Genomic DNA, 27,476 nt, shown 5'->3' on the forward strand with positions numbered 1-27,476 from the left:
GATCCATCTCAGTATTTCAATAATTTTAATATGGTTCCTCAGTCCATGCCTTATCCACCTATGTGGCCCCAATATCAGCTTCCACCCTGACAACAGTGGGCTCCTTAAACTAGTTTGAATTCTTCATGGGATTCGAACTAACGTCGACTCTGTCCTCGTGGGAAGTTTCCCCAGTCAATGACACAACAACAACTTTAGTTGCCCTCTAATATGCCTCCTAGTAATCAGCCCGTTCGTCGTCAACTTCCTATCCAACCCAACCTGAATCCTAACAATAAATAGGCTTAGCAAGCTGACACCCTCAACCTGCCTTCATACAACATCTCCACCGTAGAACATTATGAGATGAATTTGAGATCCGGGTGGGTAGTAGATGCTCAACCCCCACTTATTATTATTGAACAAGTTGGCAGTGAGGCTAAAAAACCAGAAATAGTTGAAGAGGAATCAAACCAAGTTAGTAAAAATCAGACATCTCCTCAATCGCTAATTACTTAAGAACACTGAGCTGACCCGCCTTATCCGAAAAGATTGGCCTTGAGTAAACAAATCCCTCAAGCTAATTTTGACTTGTTAGGGGAGTTATAAAATATGTTTGTTAAGATCCCCGTGTTACAAGCTTTGAGGGACGTACCTATATATACAAAAACTCTAAGGGAATATTGTGCTAAAATGCCTAGAAAGAAATCAAGGGACCCACTCACCATTCATGTGGTGGGAAAGCTATCATTTTTTATGATGGGAAAAGCTATGCCTGTGAAATATGGGGATCTCGGGAACCCAATGTTAACTGTGCAAATTAATGGAGTAGAAATTCCAAATGCGTTGGTGGATTTGGGTGTTGCCATAAATTTCATTATTACTGAAGCTATGCATGGATTGGGTCCTCAAAATATGAAATATACACCTATTGTGTTATAGATGGCAGATCGATCTACAGTCAAGCCAGTAGGGAATTTGGAGGATATCACAATCTCAGTTGATTCATGGCATTATCCTGTGGATTTCCTAGTGTTGTAAACGCAATCCCCAGCTGGTGGCCATCCCTTGATTCTGGGAAGACCATGGTTGGCAACCGCCGATGCTTACATTGGGTGTCGTTCTAGGCATATGGTTATCTCAAATGGGTAGGTTACCAAAAACATTGTGTTATACCCTCCTACAGAACCTAGCCCATCAGTGAAGCTAGCTGGCCGCAAGAAACCTCTACCAAGGGAAGAGTCTGAACCTGTAGACGAGGAATTAAGACTAGTCCTTACTATTCGAAAGGCTCTTCAGCTGAAAATAGAAACAGAAGATGATACAATTACCACTTTCATTAGTGATCCTTGTTTTGTTTTAGATTAGAATCAACGAATTCTAGAATCTGTCTTGAGCTGTGAAACGTGGGAAAATATTGAAACAATGGATGGATTTGAGGAACTACCTACAACTGTGTCCCATGACAACATTTCGGTAGAGATAAAGCCAGGGAAGACCCTAAATATTAAACTAGATCTGTCGGAATCCCAGAAAAAACAACTCTTAGATGTTCTCCGAAAGCACAAAGAAGCCTTCGCCTGGGACTATACGGACATGAAAGGGATTCCTGCCAATCTATGTACCCATCATATATACATCAAAGAGGATTGTCATCCTATGAGACAGCCCCAGAGGAGAATGAACCCCGCTTTGAAAAACATTGTTAAGGAAGAACTTCAAAAGTTGTTGGATGTAGGATTTATTTACCCCATTTTGGACAGCCAATGGGTTTCCCTGTTGGTGATTGTCCCCAAGAAAAATGGTAAATGGCAGATATGTGTGGATTATAGAGAATTAAATAAGGAAACATAGAAAGACCATTTTCCATTACCGTTCATTGATCAAGTCTTGGATACTTTGGTTGGGAAGAAGTTCTTCTCCTTCCTGGACGGATTTAGTGGGTACAACTAGATCCAGATAGCTCCCGAGGATTAGGATAAAACCACTTTCACATGCCCTTGGGGAAATTTTGCATATCGGGTCCTTCCATTTGGTCTCTGTAATGCACTTGCAACATTCCAAAGGGAAATTTTAGGGATTTTCTCTAATCTGGTAGATGACAGTGTTGAGATTTATATGGACGATTTTACTCCATATGGGGACTCATTCAAAGAAGGGCTGGAAAATCTAGAAAAATTTCTTGAGAGATGTAAACGGGCACATGTCTCTTTGAGTATAGTAAAATGCCACATGATGATGGAGGAAGGAATAGTCTTGGGACATCTAGTTCAGTTGTTGCAATTCGAATGGATCCAGCTAAGATAAAGGTAATATTGCACTTCCCAATACCCAAAACACCCACACAGGTATGTAGCTTTATCGATTGTGTTGGTTATTATAGGCGCTTTATAGAAAATTTTGCTAAGATAGCACATCCACTTTTTCAATTGCTGACAAAAGATGCAGATTTTGTGTGGACAGATGATTGTGATGCATCCTTTGTGATAATCAAGGAACTTGTCTGTCGAGTTCCGATCCTTCGAGGGTCGGACTGGACATTACCGTTTCATATTCATGCTGATGCCTCTCAGACAACAATTGGGGTAGTTTTGGGACCACAAGTGGACAAGGTGCCATATGCAGTTTACTATGTTAGTAAGAACTTGGCTCCTGTCGAGTTAAACTACACAGTGACTGAAAAAAATTCCTTGTTGTCATCTACACAATCAACAAGTTCTGACATTATATTACTGGGTATCCCACCTTTGTACACACTGATCACACAACAATCAGGTATCTAATGAATAAACCCATTACTCCTGGTCACATTACAATATGGTTATTATTACTTCAAGAATTTGACATCACCATAGTAGATAAACCAGGAAAGGTCAATGTGGTTGCTGATTTTCTATCTAGACTAGATAATAATGCTGAAGGTACACCCATAGAAGATAGTTTTCCAGATGAGAATCTTTTTGAAATTTCCGCTAACACTTCGTGGCATGCAAATATTGCTAACTATCTTGCTACAGGGAAAGTACCTCGTCATTTATCATACAAGGAACAACAAAAAATTATTCATCATAGTACCTGATATTCATGGATGGTGTGGTACCATTTTCACATAGGAGTTGATTAGAAAATTTGACGCTGTGTATCTGATGATGACATTTATGAGATATTGAAGGCTGCCCATGATGGCCCTTGTGGAGGACAATTTGTAGATAAAAGAATAGGCACAAGGTGTTGCAAATGGGATATTATTGGCCTTCTATCTTTCGGGATGCTTGAGATTATGTTCGAACGTGTGACAGTTGTCAAGGTATGGGATAGCCTAGAAAAACGGATGAGATACCATTGCAACCCCAACTAGTCCTCAAACCTTTTAAGAAGTGAGCAATTGATTTCATTGGACCTTTTAACCCACATTCTCATCAAAAGGTTCACATTCTGGTCTGCACTAATTATGTGACTAAGTGGGTGGAAGCCAGAGTTGTTGTGAAAGCAACAGAACAGGTGGTTGCAGATTTTCTTTTTGAAGAGATTTTTGCTCGATATGGTACTCCAAGGGAGATTGTTTCAGATGGAGGGGCATAGTTCACATCCCACATGATAGCAAGGATTATGTAGAAATATGGGGTTAAACATAGGGTGACATCTCCTTACCACCCCCAGCCGAATGGGCAGGTAGAAAGTACAAACAAGGTATTGGAAAATATCCTGACAAAAATTGTAGCACGCCATCTTTCGGATTGGTCTCAGAAACTTCCAGAAGCTCTCTTGGTTTTCACCATTTGAGTTAGTATATGGGAAATCCCCCTTGTTTCTTGTAGAATTTGAGATCAACACGCTCATAACAACTTTGGAAGTGGGATTAGATTTATAATAGGCCCAGAAACATCGGCTAGAACAACTCAACGAGCTAGATGAAATCCATTCAGTGGATGTCTAGAAAACTATTGCTATTCAATAGCAAAGAATGAAATGGCACAAAAAATTTATCAAGAACAAGGTGTTTCAGACAGGAGATTGGGCACTTCTCTACGACTCTTGTTTCAAAGATTTTAAAGGAAAGCTTCGCACTCGCTGGATGGGACCCTATGAAGTGGACGTTGTGTTTGACAATGGAACAGTCAGATTGGTTACAATATATGATATTTGTACTTATTTCTTAGTGAATGGACATTGTCTGAAATTATACCACCGTCTAACTTCTAAGGATGCCTTCATCAAACATCTCTCTGAAAAATCTGGTTTGATGGTTGTTGGTGCAGAGAATGCTCCCTCTGCCTGGTGTTAAAAAAAAATGATGAATAAATATAATATGTTGTTACTACTTACTTGTTTGTCTTTTGTATGAATAACGATCAAAATTCGATAAGGAGGAGCTGACAAAATTTTTCCAAGTAATAGTTGATGTTGTTACTCCACCATTGTTGTTACTCTGTCGGTGTTGTTACTCCGCCAATGTTGTTACTATGTTGGTGTTGTTACTCCTGAAGTTTTTTTGAAGTGTCGGATGTTGTTACTTCGCCACTATTGTTACTCCATCGACAATGTTACTCCACCGATGTTGTTACTTTGTTGGTTGTTACTCTGCCATTGTTGTTACTCCTGAAAATTTTTCGAAGTCTTGGATGTTGTTATTCTACCACTGTTGTTACTCCATCGGTGTTGTTACTCCACCGATGTTGTTACTCCGTTGGTGTTGTTACTCTGCCACTACTATTACTCTTGAAAAAATTTTAAGTCTCAAATGTTGTTACTCTGTCGGTGTTGTTACTCCACCGATGTTGTTATTCCGTTGGTGTTGTTACTCCGCCACTGCTGTTACTCCTAAAAAAAATTATAGTGTCAAATGTTGTTACTCTGCCACTGCTGTTACTTCGTCACTGTTGTTACTCCGCTTCTGCTATTACTCCGTTGGTCACTCTATTGTACTCCATCACTAAGTAGGTCGCTAGGTACGTCTCCGTTGACTCTTGTGGATTCAATTAAAATATTCCATTAATGAGACACATACGTGCTGTAGACAACCACATTTAAGTTGGGGGGGATCTCGTCATAAACAAACAATGACGTATTTAAAACCATAATAATGACACATCATTACTAAATCTGGTGCGAACGGTAACCCAAAAATTCTGTGATTTCGTAATAATTGCCTCGACACATTGGAATTTGAATTACATATGCCCAATAACCAACCAGGTCTTTTCTAATACACCTGAATTAATCACTATAATCATTTCACCGTATTACCATGATTTGCCATTATTCTTCGTGTTTTTCAAAAATTTAGCGGCCACTTTCACTGCATTTTACCCCACACTCCACCATGTTTTCACCATTGCTCTTAATGTGGTTGTTGCTACTCTCTCCCCAACAGCCGACTGCGTCCAAGTGTTGTTAATTTTTCCACAACAATGGGTGGGTTGGTTGTGCGTCACAAGCTGGAGGACACCACCTTGGTCCACAACAATAGAGAAGTGTGGCAGATTTTCATCAATGCAGGTTGGGTTGTTAATTTTAACAGGTTGCAGGGATTCAATGAAGGGATTGCAGTAGAATTCACACTCAATTTGGGTGAAGAGAGATCTCGGGTTAGAGGGATAAAAATCCTTGTCACAAAGGAAGCTATCGCAGAAGTTAGTGGATTTCCCCAGCAAGTACAGAGCTAGCTTTCACGGAGAACTTCCCTCCCGGAGTTACCTGAAGAATTTCTGCAGGCTGGCGAGAGCGTCGTCCAAAAGGGCTAGGGGTATGACCGGAACTCATTATCGCATCCATGGGGTCAGGTAGCAGGTTTTGTAATGAAATACATAACTTGCGAAGGGCGATACACCACTGTATTTAAGTATCATTTCAGGGTATTAGCTTGCCTTCGATTTCCACAGTCAGAGGTCTTCTCATTGAACATGCTTTTATTTTTGTTGAAGAGCCTCCAATTGATGGCACAGTTTGCTCGGTGTTCGCGACAAGTTGCAGTAGCCATTACTAACCACAAGCTAGTTTTACTATTGGTTATGCATGCACTAGCCCAGTTTCAAATCCCGTGGGCAACATTATAGGAATCGACAGAAGAAGAGATAACAGTTATTATAGTTGCTAGAGAAGGGGAATCAGAAGCAAGGGAGGAGGAACCAACAAAGGATGAATATGTATACCAAGAAGAGCTTGAAGAGATGGAGATGGAAGAAGGAGAATCAGAGCCAGACAGGGAGCTTGAAGTGGAAGAAACAGTCGAGGCTAGTACACAAGAACCAACCTCGACTGTGGAGCCGATGGAGGAAGAGGAATTAGAGTCAGGAAGGCCTGAGATGGAAGAAACTGTCAGTACCAAATTCGAGGTTGTTCCACAAGAACCAGCCTCGAATGTGGATCCAATGGAAGAAGATAGACTGGGGGAGGAAGGACTCGAACTAGAAGGCATTGTGAGTACCGCAGCCGAGGTTGTTCCATAAGAACCAGCCTCAACTATGGAGCCAATGGAATAAGACACACCAAAGCAAGAGAGGCTCAAAATAGGAGAAATTTTGGAGCCGACGAAGGAAGGAATTATGGATACGATAGATGGGGTTGACACGGTGATACAAGAGTCCACCTTTATTAATGGCATGCTAGAGGGAACAGTGCCAGAACCATCTGCTCAGGAAGTGTTGGATACAGGTGGTGGTCCCACATAATAACCACCACCAACCCATCCGGTCCTAGAAAATGTGGAAGGCATAAATCTTGAGGTTGAAACTGCTCCACAAGAACCAGTGTCAACCGTGGGACAGGAGGCAACATAGGAGGAAGCCTCGATCTAGAGCAGAATTGTTGCAGATAAGGGGAAGGAGCTCGACGTTACAAATGGAATTGGTATAGGCTAGGAAGAAAAAAAAATCAATCTCCTTTTTGTGCCTCAATTCCGAGAGGAGTGAGAGTGTCTCATTCTCCCCGACGCTCAGAAAAGGAGGTTGTTGTCCCTCCCATTCTAAAGTTTGATAGGTCAGTTAAAGGTCCAACTGCTGTTAGTATGTTGGCTGCTGACTCTCAACAAGACCGTTCCGAAGGATAGAGGGAGGAAGAAGAGAATGCTTCTGAAACAGGGGAAGTAGGTAGGGGAATCTCGGTCGAAATGTTGTTGGATACTCCTCTGATTGATCCACCACTTGCCGAACCAGCTCCTGAGCTGGTCGAGTTAATTGTTAAAAAGGAAGCACTTGCTCCTGAGGAAGGGGGACCAAGCAAGGAGGTCTCGATAGATGAACCCATGGATACTCTTATGATTAATCCACTACCTGATGAACCAGCTGCAAAGCCGGTTGAGTTGGTTGTCAAGAAAGAAGTGATCGAGAGAGAGGAACCAAGAAAGGAGAACCCAACAAAAAGACCAGTAGATACTCCTCTAAGAAATCCCCCACCTGATGAACTAGCTACAGGGCCAGACGAAGTGGTTGTTAAGCAGGAGTGGATAGAACTGTGCGAGCAAAGGAGGTGGCACCTTAAAAAGAAGTACCAGCTACATTTCAAAGATACGATGCATTTGAAAACAGAGGTTCGAATGCTACGAAGATAGGTGCATCGACTTAAGAATCAGGTAAGGAAGTATAAACGGCGAGCTAAGAAGCCCAAGGCTACAGTGGTCGAGGAAGAAACATAGGTAGATGATGTGTTGATGACCTCTGCTGCTACTCAAATGGATCCTATCGAGCACTTGTTCGATGGCCGTGAATTCTCTTTAACAGCCGAGATTCAAACTTGGAAATCCATCGTGGCCCGTTATCAGAATGAGGTGAAAAGAGTCCAAGAGCAGTCGTCCAAGGCTATCTTCAAATATGTAGAGCGAGTGGACATATTACGGCTAAGGTATGCGAAGTAGCAGCTCAAAGTAGAATGGTTGGAAGGGAAAGTGTTGGAATTGAAGGCTGACAAAGAACAAATGTTCAGCCTGGCACAACAGGTAATGGCATGTCACCCTCCTGCTTCTAGTTATGCCGTATTCTTGCATGAGCAATTTCTTTTCTTCTATTTCGAAAGCATTAAGAAGGAGGTCAGTCATGAGATTGAGGACTCTGTATAGTTCCTCCATATATTGAGAATCCATGACTTAGTAACCCAGTGTTTGATGTGTGACCTCTATTTACATGGATACTTCCTGCATGATGACAAATAATTTAACCTAGTCCCATATGTGGGGGGCATTCAATTAAGGGCTCTCACCTCCTATACTCTCAACCAGATAAACTGGAAAAAGGCTTCTAATACGTTTGAGTCAAATCAAAACATGAAGCCTCTTATGATGAGAGGAGAGAACGAATGGTCTGTAACTATGTACAATAATCACACCACCTTTTTAGAGATCGAGGGAAATAGAGAACGGATGCTGAGGACATAGAAGTGGTGCATTGATCTTTGTGTCAAACAAATAGTCACGTTTCAAGATGAGGCCCTTGATAGTTGTCAGAAAAGGTGGATGATGTCACCTACATCTGTCCGGAATAGGGAACCTTTTAGAGCACCAAATTTTGCACGGGCACTAAGTCGGGTGCCAAGGTATGTCGCATGCGATAAAACATGTAGGGTCCGGTGGATGGGACTCCAGTTCAGGGTTCCCGTCATTTGGCTGCCAGCAAAGCATTATACACCAGCATATAATGTACCAGATGATTGGTGGAAGGAATTTCTCCTCTCAGAAGGGTACAAGGTCCCAGAAACATATCTGGTAGGAGAATATGATCTCGCCCAGCTCCATGAGGATCGCAGTTGTTCTAACCCAAACCTGCAGAAGCGGCGAGCTACATGAGGGCATGTAGAAGGCTATTTGGGGGGAGATGTTGGGCACCAAATCTGCTTATCTTTCCCTTACCTTTTCACCCATCCTTTCATCCTTTTTGCACCAATTTATATGCATTTATTGTGATAAACCCATGAGGTAACCCTTATTTCTTTGTCTCTTGGAATATTTAATTGATGAAGTAAAGTCACAGGGGTTTTTCCTATGCGAACTACTAAAACTTGTTATTTTCGCAGATGTTGGTGAACAGGTATCGCCCTCACAGCATGTGGCATTAGTCTCGTGATTCACAACAGATGTTCAGTAATGTTGTGACAACATAACCAACTCGTAGTTATTTTCAAGGTTATTTTGGATCTTTTATGTTCTCGCTCTCTCGACAATTAGTTGCTATTCCGAACTATTGTATATTTTGGGTATTAATTGCTAGGTTTTAGGGAATATGTTATTACCCATGTATTTGTATAAAAGGGATTTTATTCCCGTGTGAAGGGTTAGCTGTGCAGAGATATGTATTGTAACAACTCTTTTACAAATTAATAAAATACAAGTAGTTTTGTTGTTCTTCCTTTAGCTATGAATTAACACGGCCCTGGTCAGAGTGTTGGGTCCACTCTTCTGATCAGGTGTTGCGTATTTCTTTTATGTGTGTTATTTCATTTGTTGTGTGTTTATTATTTATTGTTGTTACAGATCTCTAATGATTGTTGTGAATGTCTTTTAAGTTCTGCAATTTATTTCCAACTGTTGTTACAACGATGTTTTGATTTCTTAGTTGCAAATCGTTGGTTGATGTAATATTGTAACCTTGCCCATGCATATACTTTGTGCGTTACTTTGAAAATTGTACACACCTGGATTGACGAATTAATGTGGAAAAGGGTTGAATAGTTTATTCACACTCAGACACCAACAAACCCTTCTTAGAAATTTTTTGTAAATCTTGGAAATGTAGAATTCTTGATAAAACCATAAAACTAGAACTAGATCAACGTTTCTAATGAAAGAAGTAACCCTAGCACGTGAAAGGAAGGAATGAAACCATAAGGACCTAGTTGTAAGAAGGATTTGATCAAGAGGGAGCTGATTCTTTTCTCAAAAGATAAGTATTTTTATATGTTTCTTCTTTGATTATTTTTTTTACTATTAGTTAGTCTCTTGTCTTTGTATCTTTGTGTGTTTATAATTATTCTTCAATGGCCTCCTAGTGAGGATTTTAGGTAAATGTTGAAGGTTGGTAGGAGATGGAAGAAATGGAAGAACGAAGCAAAGCATGTGACAAGAGGACTTTAGCAGAATCATGGTTTATGTTGAGAGATATTTTATTAGATGAAATACGAGCTCAAAGGGACCAAAAATATCAACAAAGATTAAAGTATGCCCTTGATCTAGGTCAAAAATAAGGTAGTGGTGACTTCCAAGTCAAGTATAAATATATGACAAAAAGCACAAAGTAAAGGATTATTTCAGTAAGATGGGGAAGATTATGAAGTCAGGTACACTTTTGTTAAAATTTATTTCTATAATTTATGTTGGATGTAAAGATCATCTTCCTCAATGAAATAAGAAGTGTATAGATGAGCTACCTGAAGCTTGTGAGGTACATGAAGGATTCATATACTTGCAAACAAAAAGAAGGATTTGTACAGGCTCCTCAGATTTGAAACACTTGGATTAGTGACTCAAGGATGATTCTATATGATTTGTTTTCTCATAAAAGTAAAAGAACTCATGTGTCAGAAGGAATAAAATTGACCAAAATAATTATTTTAGAGGCAACAATCAAGACTTCCTTAGGAAACTTGTTTTTAACTTCAGAGGAAGCTGACTTCTAAGTTTGAGATCACGGGCTGTTATTGATAGCTAATATACTGAAAGAAAACAATGGAAGAGGGAGCATCCTTAGTTACCATAGTGGGATATGTCTCAATTTTAGATGGATCACCCAATCAGAGTGACCAGAAAGCATCTTTGATCGAGTGAACGGAGTTTATCATCTTATGATTAAGCCAAGATATGTTGCTCAACATGTGTTGGAGTACCAACATGGTATAATTGGTTATGGAAAATTCAATCATGATTTGAGATTTGTCTCAAATAGTGAAGAATAGTTTCATATTCAGATTGGGTTAAGAGTGCTAAAGGCATAAAGATTTTATGAGGATATCACTTCAGTTGGGATCTGTTATGATTTCATTGGATGATCTAGAAGGATAAATGTATTGCTCTCAGTGAGCGAGTATATTGCGCTAGTTTAGCAAGGTGAGAAGTAATATGGCTTCTGAAGCTACTTCCAGGAATATCTTGATTAAGTGCAGGGGATGACCATGATGATGGGTTGAAGCACATTTGGATCAAGTACCACTTCATTCGAGACATGGTGCAGAAGGTTGCAATGAAGCTCCAACATATCTCCACTGATGCACAAATAGTTGATATTCTTACAAAGCCTCTATCCAGAGTGAAGTTTGTGTACTTCGGGGACAATATTGGACTTGTGGAGTATGCCCCTCTCATTACGAGGGATAGTTGATGACACGCCATCATGAATGGCCATTCTCCCTGTTTCTTCATGACCTTGGTTGGATAATGGTTCAATATTATCCCTGTGTCATTATGAACTTGGTTGGAGAATGATTCAACAAATTAGATAACAACATGGATTGACATTATTCTTGTGTCTTTATGAACTTGTTTAAACAATGGTTTGTCATACTGACATTATTCTTGTGTAACTTTGACCTTAATTGGAGAATGGTCCAGTAGAAGACATTCTCCCTGTGTCACTTTAACCTTAGTTTGAAGAATGTTCTGGAAGAGGAAATTCTCCCTATGTTTAACCTTGGTTGGAGAATAGTCCTAGAGGCCACTTAGATGAGTAGGATCCACCCAGCATCATGCTCCTCTCTCTTTCTAGAGTGAGCTTGTTTGTCATTGATGAGGCCTTTGGTGTTTCACCTAGACTATGTCTATAGTTGTTTGATGGTGAACCGTGATTGTGTATGGTTGATGAAGGTGATTATGATATTGATGGTGATGCTTATCTTAATCTTGATCTTTCCTTAGAGAATTTGTCAACTTGAAACCATCTTGATAGTCATTATGAATACCTCCCTAGCTAAGAGGTATTATTGAAATTTATAGCTATGGTTGGTATTCATATTAATATATTTTTATTGATATACATGTTTATGTGAAGTGTGTTCTTCATGCATAAAATAAAAATATATTATTCATGACTTTATCAAAAGAAAATTTTGAATTTTGAATTTTATTTTGACACCACAATATGTCCAAGTTGTCCCTCAAGTCTTCAAGTCAGCCCAACTCTTCATGGCACCCATTCAGCCTATTAATCACTATATATATGAGGCACTCATATTCTTCTCCACAATCATTCAATCTGAGCATCAAGTAATAATATATTCTAGCCATACGAAGGAGATCAAGGAGGCGAGTGAAGAAAGATCAAGAATCAAATTAAAGACAATCCTGATATTTGTGAAGAAGTTGATTTCTCTATGGTTATTCTCTAAGGAAAAGGGTTGAGACTTCTGTAGTCATTTGATGTGGACCAGGACAAGAATTTTGTGGGAAGAGACAAGTATTCTGGGATAGACATTACGTGTAAAGGGTTGAGTATTTGTGGTATACATTCTGTGGAAAGGGCCAAGAATTTTTCAGTTAACACTTTGTGGAAAGGATTCAAGTTTTTCTGTGAAATCTATGTGGCCAAGTCTGAAATCTTGTGGAAGATAGGTCAAATTTTTCAGACCTTTATTGCATACAGTGTGAGGAGGGCTTGAATTGTATTATTTGTGGACATCTTTGCTGGTTAGTTTGTCCATAATATTGGTTTTGATATCTCTTTTTGAATTGATTCTCTAAGGAAAGAATTATTGCGTTTTTACCCCAAGTGGGTTTTCACAGGGTAAACATTGCATTGATTTTGTGCATTATGATATCTACTATTATTATTCTTGTATGGTTGAATTTGTGAAGTATAATTACATGATGAAGAAGTTGTAAATGCTAAAAGAAGACATTTAAATCATCAAAAGTAATTATCATGTTCATAAATTAGTGCTAGTCTCTATTGCACTTGAATTTTTCAACAATATTGAACCTTAATGGACCCATGAATGAAACTTCCTACATAGTCTTTTGTACTTTCTTTTATGGGGTGACTTGAATATGGTGTTTCCTGATTTAGATGGAATCTTTATGGATGTTGCAAGGAGATTTTGTTCTATTATTGGTGCTTGAATTGAGCATGGAAAACTGTTGGGCTTCATCGTAGGGTTAATGTTTTCCTCGAGCCCAAGGAAGATCGCTTTCTCTTAACTGGATTGCATACTATCAATGACCTTTATTGAAAATGTTGTCATTAATCTTGCAATCAAATACTATGTTGGAGATATGTGAGTTTCACTAGTTCATGTGCCTCTGTCAATGATAATTGATGTAATGTAGTACATGTGTACAAGTTGTATTGTTTAATTTTTCATTTTGTTGAAATTAGATTTTTCTGGCATAAGCTCTTTGGATAGGGATATTTGGTGCTTATTGGATCATTAACTCATAGGGTTTGCTCTTCTTTTTTTAAATAAAATCGTAACTTTTATTATAAAAAAGTTACATAGAGTATATGCATCCACGTGCATTCATATGTGTCTCATAAAGAGACCAAAAATAAAAATCTGGCCATATAAAAAAGCCTTGGTATCCTTTTATGTATGTACATACATAAGAAAGAAATACATGTATTTTTCATATTGTCTTCACCCCATATATAAAGTGAGAATAAAGTTGTTAAAATATACACATTATAAAATGTATATGTGAAGAAGTCGAGAGAGATTATAGCAAAAAATTTGAAGTTTTCCATGATGATGAGCGCTAGTATTGCAACAAGGATGCTGCAACTCCTAGGCTACCAACTTTACTTATCAACCTGGGGTTCATACAAACTTGGAGGTGACAATGCTATATGAACAAGTAAAAGTGAAGGTCCTGCCTGTTGTCATTGTTCATCTGGCGAGAGGCCCCAAGGGTTCCAAGCCAAACTTCTATAGAGTCAGAAGAAGCTTGATTCTTTGATGGAAGATGAGCAAATCTATTATAAGAGGGCTACTCTACTGCAGTTATGAAGAAAACAACATGTAATGCTAAATCACACCATATCCTAATTAACCATTTAAACAGCTATGCTAAGAAGAATTGCTAAATGAACACTAACCTAATGCTGCTACCTAAGCTATAGAAGTAAAGAGAATTGAACCATACTAATGTGTAAGCAAGAAAACTAAACTAAATCTATTTTCACTTTTTTTGGTTTTTTTGGCAAAATCAAGTATGCAAATTAATTGTTTTTGTGGATGTGACAGGTGGATGGAAGGTGATTGAGGATGGCTAAAAGACTTATGGGGTGGTTGGATGATGTGGAAGGGTCCTAGGAGGATTTTTGTGAATTCCTAAAAGTTCCCCATCAATTCGGCCTCAAAACAGGTTGTTTCAGGAAAATCTGCAAGATGATCCTATAGGAATTACAGGAAACCTACGGGATACGGCCGAGAGCTAATTGTGAAGTGTTGGAGGTGTTGGGAATCTTAGAAAAGGTGTGTGATGAGTGGGATGGGGTGTTATAAGGTCTAGGAACACTCAGGAGTCAATATCCAAGATCAGAGATGGCTAGATTCACTCAATGTATCTAGGGGAATTTCAATGAAAAAATGACAAAAAACTAGTGAGGGTGATGGTGGAACAAGAGATGGTTAGGGTGGATGATGTGGAAGGTGGCTGTTGGTGATGAAGTCTAGGTATCCTCCTAAAGTACTTGATGTGCTTAAAACATGTGTGTTTTCCAAGAACTATGCAACAAGCTATATTTTCATAAACTAGAAAAGCATGAATCAATTGCCTATATTATGCATGAAGAGAGTGTTGAAGGGAATGAAAGCATGAGTGAGATATTATTGCAGAAATGGAGTAATGGAAAAAGATGACAATGAAATGAACCAAATGTTGAATCAAGACAACAAACTCCAAAGCTCATGCAAGAACTAGAAATATGTGTTTTTGGGGCTGCTGAAGGGTCTCTTCCTCAAGTCATGGTCCCAGAGGGAGGAAGTGAGGCTGAGGCACCTGCTGACAACCTTATGGTGATCATTTTTCTCCTTGCTAACCTGCTAACTGAAAGAAGGCACAAATGGAAGAAAACTAACATACAACCAATCTAATCTACATTGTTGTAATGGAAATGCAGTTACTAAGCAAATGAACAATGAAACTATGAGTCTATGCTAGCATACATGTACAATAAAGAGGAGTCTTGGCTACTAGGGTGGGGTCCTAACCCAAGAGCTTTAGCCCTCTGAGTTAACTCAGTTCTGGCTCAAAGCAAAACTCATTCTTATTGTCAAAACAATGGATTACATCAAAAACTGTCACAAGCCTTGTAGCTCGAAAATAGAGTATATTTCTACAATAAAAAATATGAATCCTACTGAGGTCCTAGGCCTCTCTACTTATACATCTAAAGTCTTGAAAAAATTCCTTAAAATTAGGGCGGCTCGGCTCCCAAACTCGAGATAAATTGGTGCTTTGTCTTTCACTTGCTCAGTTGCCTTCTAGTCCTCATGATTTGGTTGTTTGCACTCCAACATGATGGAGGAATATTCGAATGGAGGGGTAGTAAATGAGGGGATTTACCTCCTATAATTCCTCTCCCTTGTCCCATTCGAGTTTTGACCAAGGTATTTTCCAAAATTCCTTTCTTTTATCCTTTAATCCTACATTAAATGCACATTAGACCACAAAGCAAAATATCCAAGTCTAACTCATCTCATAAACAAAATATAATCAAAAGTATGCAATAAGTTGTGAGAATAGTTGGTTTGACTAAGCTAGGAGGTGAATTAAGGCCCATATAATTACCTAATGATGAGGCTCATCACATGATTATCCAAATCACATAAAAATTATCCTCTCAATAAAAAAGATTACATATCCAAAAAAGATTGGAATGGGAAAATGTGTAAAACACCATCTATATGTTTTGTGATCTCCCAAGTACCCAAATCCTTTTGAGTGCCTTCTTTAAACAAAAGGTCTACAACAATGTTTCATTCCTTAGTATATATGGCAGCAAGAGATGGTGTTAAAGGCTTGTTTTAATTGAATAACCTCCTCTAGAATGGGTAATAATGTGTGAGTGTGACATCTTTGTGTAGCATTAAACTAGTTAATAACGTTTAGAGAATCACCAAAAATATGAAGATAAGTGCAATCTTGTTCCAAAGCCCAGCATAGAAAGAGTTTTAATGGAAAACATTATGCATAGTTGTTAGAAACCCTCCCTAAACCAATCATTGATTTCAAATAATGTTGATCATTTTTATGAATAATGAAACCTCCACCGTAGATCTCATCTTCATTGCAAGCCCCGTAAAATTAGGACTATGGGATCCCACAGTTAATTTCTTCAACAATGATATTATGGGACACGTGAAGGACTTCCTTTGAGGGAAGAAGGGAAACAATTACCCCAATTTGGGTAGAGATGATATCAATAGAGGTTTCCCCATCGTTGAATATTACTCTATTCCTAGCTAGCCAAATTCCCCAACAAATTAGTAGAGGGCATGTTCATATGATTTCATCTTGAGCAGAGTCCCAATATGATTTCCATGCATTTGGAAAATTGTCCCCCTTCTAAGACACATTGCATCCCACAATATGTCTCACCTTGTCCCATACACCGAGAGTGAATGGGCACTGCAAGAAAAGGTGATTTATCATCCCCTTCACATTTTTTCATAAGAAACACTAGCCCAAACCTTCCTATGTCTTTTTTGGAGGTTATCCCAAGTAGGAATTTTCTCTCGAATGAGGCACCAAATGAAGAGCCTAGTTTTAGCTAGGAAGTTCAACTTATAAATATTTTAATACCACCATTCAGGTTCATCTATGAATCTATTGGAAATCTAGAAAACATAACCAAATTTTGGAGAATACCTTCCAGAAGGAGCATGAACCCAGTTGAGTGTGCCATCCCTGTCCCTAATATGAATATGTGATTTGTTTAGAGATTTGATGTAGTTAGTCTAGGTCTCCACATTGTCCCCTTGAAAATTTAATTGTGTAGCATCTAGTCAACCTTGGGCCAATATATTGGACTGACCTGGGTCTACATTATGTGAGAGAAATATAATCCCCTTCTCATTCAAGAAAACCACCAATTCCTCGAGGATCCTATAAGTTTTAGGGCATATGATCCAAGGATCTATCACAATTCTCATCTTTTCCTCATTACCAAGGTTCCAAGCGAGGCTACTTTCCACAATAGAGAAAGAGGAAATGATTGCTTTCCAAATAATTAAGGGATTTGTAGTATACTTGTTTGGGTTTCAAAACCACTCCTCAATGGGTAAGGGGAAAATATATTTCCTGCTAACAACCAAGGTCCATAGGTTGTTGGTGGACAGAAGCCTCCATCAGACCTTTGCAACCAAAGATGTTGAAAAGTGTGCAACAAGAAATGCTAAATTTAGGAAGTGCTAAAAATAGAACTGCTAAAAATAGAACTTCTAAAAATAGCAGTTTGGCCAATGATCATTTTGGCCACCTTGGGTGAGAGGTGAAACTGCTAAAAATAACATCTTCTAAAAATAGCATTTCTGGGCCCCTTCCTATTTATAGCAGTCCCTGGTCTATCTATAGGAAGTAAATTCAAATTTAGTCTTACCAGCAGTTTGGAATATTAATTAATTAATTTTCCATGAGTTAATTAGTTAAGGAAAAGAAAACTTGAAGTCTTTGTGAGAACATGCAATTATTTCTCCACTAATTGGGGAATGTGTCCTTGATTTGCTCCACTGATTGGGGAATTAAGGATGAGTTTTATATTGAGAGGATCAATTGACTTAGTTTAACTTAGTCAAGATCAGTTAGATTAATTTAACAAGTTGTTAAATTAATGAGATACAGTTTGTTAATGCTTGCATGCATGTGACAACTGTTATTTTCAGATAATTTTGTATTCACTCATGGATAACTGATGCATGTCAATTCTGTCAGAGACCCAGTTGAGATCAGACGAGGGACAATGTACTATCAGTTGGATGAATATTTTTCCTATAAAGGAAGCTCATCCATGATGAGGATTTATCTCCTTCAAGTTTGTGTAGTTAGATCAAAGGTTAGTGAGTGTGTGAAGAGGCCAATTCACACAGGTGGCAGCACTGGACCTCAAGGAAACTGCACAAGGAAATAGGAGGCTTGGAGGGAAAAGGAGAAGGTTTGTGAGAAGCCTTTGGCTGTCTATGAGCAGCAGAGGGATTGTACTAAGAGCTGGATAGCTTTCGAGCTAAGGCTTTGTGTAATCCAGACTATATTTCCACTTGTATGATAATACAGAGATGGGTTTTAGGCAGGTGCTTTCCCCGGGTAAATTCTTCTGTGTTATGTGTGATTGATTCCTTCTTATTAGTTATATGTGTTCATGCTTGATGTTGCTTATGGTTGATTAAGCTTCTGCTAGATTGTTTGTAGAAGTAGATCAAGTGTTTTTCTATAGTACATTGCATTACCAGGTTGATCTACAGGTGGGAAATTTCTACATGGTATCAGAGCTAGCTGATTTGTAGAAAAATTTCTACATGGTATCAAAGCTATCTGATTTGTAGGAAAAATTCTACAAAATTCTACCTGGTATCGGAGCTAGCTTATTTGTAGAAAAACTTCTACATGGTATCAAAGCTAGCTGATTTGTAGAAAAATTATACAAAATTCTACATGGTATCAGAGCACAGGTGATCAAGGAGAGAACAATATACTGAGAGGAGATTTCAAAGTTTTGAGTTTTGGGCCGAGAGTTTGCAAAGAAGATCTGAACATTTCTGTACAAAATTTTTAGAAATATTCTTAACCCCGGTGGATCCTTCTACCGGTCCCTACCAGTGAGAGGCCACCTTTCAGTATTTCATTTACCACTTGGACAAGCGTTTGAACTATCATAATGACCATCTTCATACGTAGCCTTCCTTAATAGCAGATTTGGATTCCTTACGGAAAAATACCCAAAAAAAAAACAGCTGGATCAGAGTTCAGATGAGGGAGATATCACTGATTTAAAATCAGCTCTTTTTCTAGAAAATTTCGTGACGGCGGTAAAGTGGAAATAGATTGGTGTGCTAGACAAGAACTTGTATGCACTTGAGGTACAAGATGCATGCAAAGCCTTGAGGAGCAAGGCAAAAGTTAGAGACTTGGTGGTTGAGAGGGAGAGTATATTACCTCTCAACATGCAGTGCCAGAAGAAGTCTTAGACAATTGTGGAGGAGCCATGATTGGTGCAACAACTTCAGGAGGTTGTGGAGCAGCCAGAACAAGAGAAGCTGAGAGGAGATCGAGTAGAGACATCTACTCATGCAGAGACCTCTAGTATGGGGAAACTTCGAGCTAGGTGGGTAGAGGGATCACATGCATCCATACCTCCAGGTATGAGGCGGGGCGATGTGGAGTGATCATCCCATGGAGGAGGGGCAGGATCCTTGAGGTACCCAACCTCTTGGATGAGACCTTGCTATGGGAGCCTTGATGAGGAGTAGCAGGACTAACTGATTGGGTAGAGACAGATGCGGATGGAGTGGCAGAGAGAGCTACATTGCAGGGAATCCCAAGACAGCGCAGAGCATGCAGGCTGCAGCAATGCAAGAGGCACAAGTGTGTTGCACAATTCAAGGTAGCACAGAGAAGGGTGCAATGGTGCGAGATGCATGGAGATGTTGTAGTAGCACAGAGGTCAGAGAGGGAGCACTTGTCAGTAGCAGGTAGAGCTTCAACATTAGAGTATGTTTCTAGCCCAACAGAGAGGTCAGTTGGGATTTTTTTTGTTCCGAGTGTTGTTGGAGCAACCGCACTTGGTAGATGTGTTGCATGTAGAACATTCCAGAGTTACAGGATCGGGTTCGAGAGGAAGCCTTTCTTGTTGAGAGGGAGTTTTGAAAAGTGTGCAACAAGAAATGCTAAATTTAGGAAGTGCTAAAAATAGAAGTGCTAAAAATAACACTTCTAAAAATAGCAGTTTGGCCAATGAGCATTTTGGCCACCTTGGGTGAGAGGTGAAACTGCTAAAAATAACATCTTCTAAAAATAGCATTTCTGGGCCCCTTCCTATTTATAGCAGTCCCTGGTCTATCTGTAGGAAGTAAATTCGAATTTGGTCTTACTAGTAGTTTGGAATATTAATTAATTAATTTTCCATGAGTTAATTATTTAAGGAAAAGCAAACTTGAAGTCTTTGTGAGAACATGCAGTTATTTCTCCACTAATTGGGGAATGTGTCCTTGATTTGCTCCACTGATTGAGGAATTAAGGATGAGTTCTATATTGAGAGGATCAGTTGACTTAGTTTAAATTAGTCAAGTTCAATTAGATTAATTTAATAAGTTTTTAAATTAATGAGATACAGTTTGTTAATGCTTGCATGCATGTGACAACTATTATTTTCAAATAACTGTGTATGCACTCATGGATAAATGATGCATGTCAGTTCTATCAGAGACCCAGTTGAGATCAGATGAGGGACAGTGTACTATCAGTTGGATGAATATTTTTCCTATAAAGGAATCTCATCCATGATGAGGATTTATCTCCTTCAAGTTTGTGTAGTTAGATCAGAGGTTAGTGAGTGTGTGAAGAGGCCAACTCACACAGGTGGTAGCACTGGACCTCAAGGAAACTGCACAAGGAAATAGGAGGCTTGGAGGGAAAAGGAGAAGGTTTGTGAGAAGCCTTTGACTGTCTATGAGCAGCAGAGGGATTGTACTGAGAGCTGAATAGCTTTTGAGCTAAGGCTTTGTGTAATCTGAACTATATTTCCACTTGTATGATAATACAGAGATGGGGTTTTAGGTAGGTGCTTTCCCTGGGTAAATTCTTCTATGTTATGTGTGACTGATTCCTTATTATCAGTTATATGTGTTCATGCTTGATGTTATTCATGGTTGATTAAAATTCTGCTAAATTGTTTGTAGAAGTAGATCAAGTATTTTTCTTTAGTACATTGCATTACCAGGTTGATCTATAGGTGGGAAATTTCTACATGGTATTAGAGCTAGCTGATTTGTAGAAAAAGTTCTACATGGTATCAAACCTAGCTGATTTGTAGGAAAAATTCTACAATTTCTACAAAAGATTTTGGAAATAAGGAGAGATCCTTTAAACCCCAACCTCCCCATTCCTTGGGAAGGTAAATTTTATCTCAACTGGCCAAGGGTAGTGCCATGTCCTCCTTTGACCTTACCCATAAAAGTCCCATACAATTGTCAACTTCTTGATAAAATCCAAAATACCCTTACTAGGAATCTAAGTCAATGCCATAAAGTATATTGGAATGGCTTCAAGAACACATTTAATCTAAACCAATCTTCCCACACATGATAACCATTTGAAGCTCCATTGTTTTAGTATTTTCTCCATTTTAGCTAATAGTCATAGCCAGTCAGCCTTTCTGTATGAGTTTGGTCTTAATTGGAAGCCCAAATATTGTTAACTATCATGTAGTGTTTTGATAATAAAGAGGAAGCAATTATGAGCACTTATAAGTTCACCCCAAGACAATCCATAATACAAAAGGGTGGATTTTTGGGCATTTATGATCATACCTGTAGCTTTCTTGAATAATACAGGGCCTCTTTGATGGAGCCCAAGTCTTGTCTTGAACCATTGCTTAATAGTATAATATCATCCACAAATAATAAATCAGTAATAAAAATGTTTTTTTCCACCTCAATCCCTCTGAGGTAACCCTTGGATTTTGTAGCTAGCATCAAATAACTGACCTTCAACTGTCAGCAAAAATAGGAGAGGGTATAGATGGCACCCTTGTCTCAACCCCCTTTGAGCATGAAAAAACATAGGTGCAACACCATTGATCAATACAATGAAGGAGACAGAGGATATATAACTCATTAACAAATTGATGAAAGGAATATCAAAACCTAAGTGTGTTAGCAAAAGACGAATGTAAATCTAGCTCACTCTTTCATAAACTTTGGAAAAATCATTTTTTTCTATTAAACCTTTCAATCTTCTGGTCTTTAGACTATGCAACCCCTCTTGTACAACACCAATAGCCTCATGAATATGGTGTCCCTCAAGGAATCCAAATTGTTCCTATGAGACATTCCTTGACAAAATAAGCTTGATTCGGTTAGCTATGATCATAGCAATAATTTTATAAACATAGTTACAACACGATATGGGTTGGTAGCCATAAAAAATATGTGGATCATCCAAATTCAGATAAGAGCAATGAAATTTGCATTTATTTGATCATATATTTTACCCAATTACCTGGAGTCCTCCACCAACATGTGTAAGTCATCCCCAACCATCTTGAAAAAAATTCATTTTCAACCCATCACGGCCCGAGATTTTATCCTTTTTCATTCCTTTCAATACCGCTTCCAATTCCCCAACTGTAATAGGCTCCATTATTTTTTGATTATCCTCATCCTCCACAAAACGAGGGAAGATCTAGGCCAAGTGGATAAATTTTTCAATAGTGACTTCTTATGGAGCTTTGAAAATATTTTGAAATGATCTCTTCCAGTAAAGGCCAGTTCTTTGAAAGTAGAACCCTTACCCCCGTGTGGCCTAGTGATTTCCCATATATTATTGTAGCTTTTGTGGCCTTTGGTGTAGTTTTGGAAAAAATTAATATTCGCATCCCCACTTTTGAGCTAGATTCCTCTGCTCTTCAAATGCCATTGTTCTTCTTTTTCATCTATTAGAATTTTCTTCTTTGCCTCCAAGAGTAAATCTCTTTTTTGCTTCCTTAGAATCATACCCAGGCACCCTCCAACAATTATAGTCACTCCAATTCCTCTTCCACTGATTTTAGATCTTCATCATCATGGATCTTTTCCTTAGAAACCCAAGAAATGGAAGCCTACTTCACCCTTTTGAGATTTTCAATGAAGTATTTGGCAATCTATGGCACCACTTTAGGATTGAAAGGGCCCCATGAGTCTTTGACCAACTAAGCATAACTTTCATCATTCACCCATCATGGGTTGACCTTGAAAGGGTTGGGTAACTTTTGATTAACACCCTTTTGTTCAGAAATACCGAATGGTGGTAAAAAATGCCTCCAATTCCAACCCACAGCCTAATCAAAGGAATTCTTCCAATCAGTTTTTCTACTGGCAAAAATTTGTCTAATCATTTAGCAACCATTGCATTGTCATTTCTCCTATTTTTCTAGGTGGGTTTAAGATTTAATAGATTAACATATAGGAGGTGTGAATTTTTCAGTTTCTTGACAAATAAAATGCCATTGAGTCTAGAAGGGCCTACGGACCCCAAACTTCATAATCCCCATTTAAAAAATTCAGATCACTTCCCACAATTAGGTTTACCTTATTCATGCAGGATTTGTTCTTCATATTGTTCTAGAAAGGATCGCGTACATGGCAGGGACCATATATGTTTATAATAGTGAGGTCCATATTTAGTTTAGTGGAGTAGATCTCTACCTCGAGGGAAACATCAATGCCCCATACACTGAGCACCTTCAAGAATTTTGAATAGGGATTTCTCTTAACAATGCTCACTCTCAGGAAAAGGCATACGAAGAACAAGAGAAATACAAAGAAGGAAAGTACCTCATCGAGAGGAGCAGAATGTTAAAGGAATGCTGATAGCACAATTGCATCCAGATTGATTGGTGAATCCCTAATTGGTTTCTATATTCTATGGATCATTTTGAAATATCTCTTACAATTCACACACATTTATTTTTCATTGTCCTTGTTGCGAGACTTTTTGGAGCATTGAACATCTCATAAATTCTTTCTCAAATTTGTACATATACAACTATAGTATTTTTTGGAAGGATTGGTACCTAATTTATTTTTTGTGAATATTTATTTTTGCTACATTGGACCATTGAGGATGTAGATATCATCCTTTATTTTTTCTCCACGGACTTTTTTATAATTGAAATTTTGGTCGTGTTAATAATTGGTTTCTTTTACGTGGGACATCTTTTCTAAATATGCAGCTTCGCTTGTTGAATTTTGTAGCTATGATTGGTCTTCATATTGTTTCATTTGCACTTGTAATGATGAAATGTAAATTATATTTGTAAAAAAAAAATTACTTGAAGCATGTTCTCCATGATTGCAAGAAAAAGAAAATATTTATTGATTTAATATTCAAAAGAAAATTTTATAAGGCATGTTCTTCATGACCTTCTGAAGAGCGGGAAAATTAAAATTAAAATTTGCATTTTAGATGCCATAATATGCCCAAGTCGGCCTCCAAGTAATGAAGTCATCCCTGCCCAATAGATACCTATTCGACCCCTTCTAGCATGTATATATAGAGATCATTTGACCGCCACTCCGAGGCAATTCACATCTCTCATCAATCAAGTGTATTTTTTATCTAGTACAACAAAGGAGGATGAAAAAGAAGAAGGTTGAGTTGAAGAAGAAGTATCCTTGCACTTGTGTTCTTGTGTTTCCCTCACACGTGTGATATTGAAGGTCTGAAAGTTTTGTGGTAAATTCAAGTCACAGGTCTGATTTTTTTAGATAAAGAAGAGGCCGAAATTCAGCCCTAATGCAGACCTAGAGAGAGTTTTTGGAGAGGCCCCTTGAAGTGATTTAAAGAAGTTTGACTTGGCAGCGTAAGGCATCTTGAGGTTTTCATCTTGTTGGTCTGTTTGACTTTGATATATCTCTTGTTGCATTGATTCTCTAAGGAAAAGGTTGGTTGGGTTTTCCAAGGGTAAAATATTGTTGTCTCTTTGTGCATTGTGATGTTTATTGTGTTGTTGTCTCTAAGGTTAAATTTTTTAATGGGTAATTGCTTAATGATAAACTGAAAGTGAAAAATAATCATCTACATCATTGGAAGTAATTACCATGTTTCATAAATAAGTGCTTGTATAATTTTCACAAGAAAAATCAACATTACTCATGTAGATGAGTAAGGTTTATGCTCTTACCACCTTGATATTTAATTCAAAACTAAGCCACATTATGTTGAATCATCTTTATTTTGCACATGATTATTATAACCTATTATCTAAAAAAACCTCCTAGTTATAAAATCTTGACCAAGAATGATCCAAGTAGATATTGGTGGCCACCCACCTATTCCACCTAGACCTCCAGGCGGTTTCATCATTTTCCTTGGTTATAGTAGCATTTACTATTTTTAGCAATTTTTCGGATCTTTAACTTTTGGAGTTGTTTTGACCCCCTAAATAGTGTATTTTTGAGGTCCATAGGAGGCCCATGGCAACAAGAAAGGGCCAATTGTAGATAATGTAGTATAGGGCTAGATCTTTCCAACGAGGTATCATACACACCAAATGGAGATCATATGACCAAGTTACGACCCTGGGAAGTTGGCTACCCAACTAACCCCAACGAGGCCCACAAACTCTTGGTGTTTCATCTCCTAGGGTTAGGGTTTTGGTTGTTTAAGGTTTTCCTTTGTTGTTCAATAATAAAAAGGCCCTTGAGCCTCATTGTAACACAGTTCAGAGGCATGTAGCCACCACATCTCTTCTTAGAGATAAGATACCATCGCCCAGCTAATTTATTTCCATTATGTTTGTAAGCATCTTTCATTTCTGTGATATTAATGAAATGAAGATTTATTTTTGTTGCATCTTTGTTTTTATATTTATATCTATATTATGTTGTGTTCCTGCATAAGTTCAGATCAGTGGTATCAGAGCAGTCTACTCTTTCTCTATTTTTCTTTGCATGTCCCTGATGAGGTCAGGGTATAAGGAGTTAGGTGCAAGATCAACATCACAAACCCTGACGACCACCCATTACAAAAGAAAATAAATATGAGGGAGCATGGATCCTTTCAAACTATTGCTCAAGGAATCCCTCAAGCGACAAAGGAACGCGATGATGGATAACTTTGCCCAAATCCTTCGAAGGCTACCCACAGACGACGCATCTTCATCCAATAGCCACTCTGGAGGCACCACTCCCTTTAAGGTACAAGTCAAATTTGACATTCCCATATTTGAAGGCTACATAGATGCATACATCATAGATAGATGGTTAAACCTATTGGAAGAATATTTTTTGGTTCATGACTTTTCCAATCGGGAAAATATTACTTTTTCACTCCTCAAAGATGACCCACATGTCAAGAACTAGTGGGAAACCTACTGTGAACAGAAGGACGAGAGGGAACCCTGACTAGTTTCAACTGCACCCACTTGGAATTATTTCTGAGACGCCATCAAGGAACAATATTACCCTATCATAAGCTATGAAGATAAATACATAAAGTGGACCACGCTGCGGCAGGGAAGGGACCAAGACGTGTTGGAGTTCAAAAATATGTTTTCATACCCTTCGCACGAAGTTGGGTATCAAGGATTTTGATCAGCATTTGGTACTCAAGTACCATGACTGTCTAGAAAAGTACTACCAGGATTAGATGGATTTCCTTCACATCTCCTCGCTTGGCGCTTCCTATCGATACATTGTCAAGATCAAGCTAAAATTTAAACAGAAGAAGCGAGACTTTGGCTCTGTGAATCCAAAGCAAGGGAAAGGTGTCCCCAAACTACAAAACAAAGGACAAATCCAAGGCGGGGATACCCAAAAAACCCACCGAAGCCGCAAGCAAAGAACAACACCATGAAGACAAAGAAGGACATAGGGAAATGGTGTGAGTTCTATAAGAGCCCCACTAAAAACACAAGTGAGTGTCGAGCCAAGCAGTCATTGGTGGTGAAGATGAAGGCTTCTGAATCAGATGCATGTTCCAACTCTGAGTTAGAACTTGACAAGGGGAATGACAAAGAGAAGCAGATTATTGATGCGGAGCCCAATGCCACTATTTCCACCACCAAGATCCAGAATATTGAGCCCAAAGATCCAGAAGAGGGGGAGCGAATCTTCCACTCACAGATGTGAGTGAAGGGTTTTCTGTTGAGGTTCATTGTCGAAAATGGAAGACAAAAGAACCTCATTTCAGCATAGGTCATGAAACAGTTAGTCCTAGCAACTAAAACACACCCCTAGCTGTACACCATTGGGTGGCTTCACCAAGAACGAGATCTTCACGTCAGCCAGTAGTGTCACGTTCTCTACAACATCAATCCCTTCATAGATGAGGTATTGTGTGATGTTTCTCCTTTTGAATCTTGTGATGTATTATTAGGCTAACCATACTTGTTGAAGCGTCATGTTGTGTTTGAGTCTAGGCCTCGCATTGTTATTATTTCTTTGGAAAATAAGTTATATAGGATACCAGAGGTAGCACCGCCTACTACCATCTCTTTGATCTCTACGAAGAAAATGTTAGGAAACCAGCTCACAAAAAGATAGAAAAGATAGATCAATGCCTTAGAATTCAACCTGTTCGAGGGGACAAACTCCTTTACATTACACAAATGAACAATTCTTGGATGATACAAATGACTAAACCTCCCTTCTATATATAGGAGTCTAAGAGGTCACAAAATAATCAAGTTGACCTAACAGTAATAACATAAAGGCACAACAATAACAATAGTGGGTTTCTATGGGGCACACTAATAACAATATGGGGACAATAGGGGCACAATAATGATACAATGACAATAGTAATGGGGGAATCACTAGTATTATAGGGACCTAACATGCCCCTCTCCTTCTGAAAAGCATTGTCCTCAACGCTTGAGTAGTTCTGGATG

Source organism: Pinus tabuliformis, chromosome 4_2 (genome assembly GCF_031772625.1).
Source record: "Pinus tabuliformis cultivar Carrire ecotype Pingquan chromosome 4_2, CPIR1, whole genome shotgun sequence".
Taxonomy (NCBI): Eukaryota; Viridiplantae; Streptophyta; class Pinopsida; order Pinales; family Pinaceae; genus Pinus; species Pinus tabuliformis.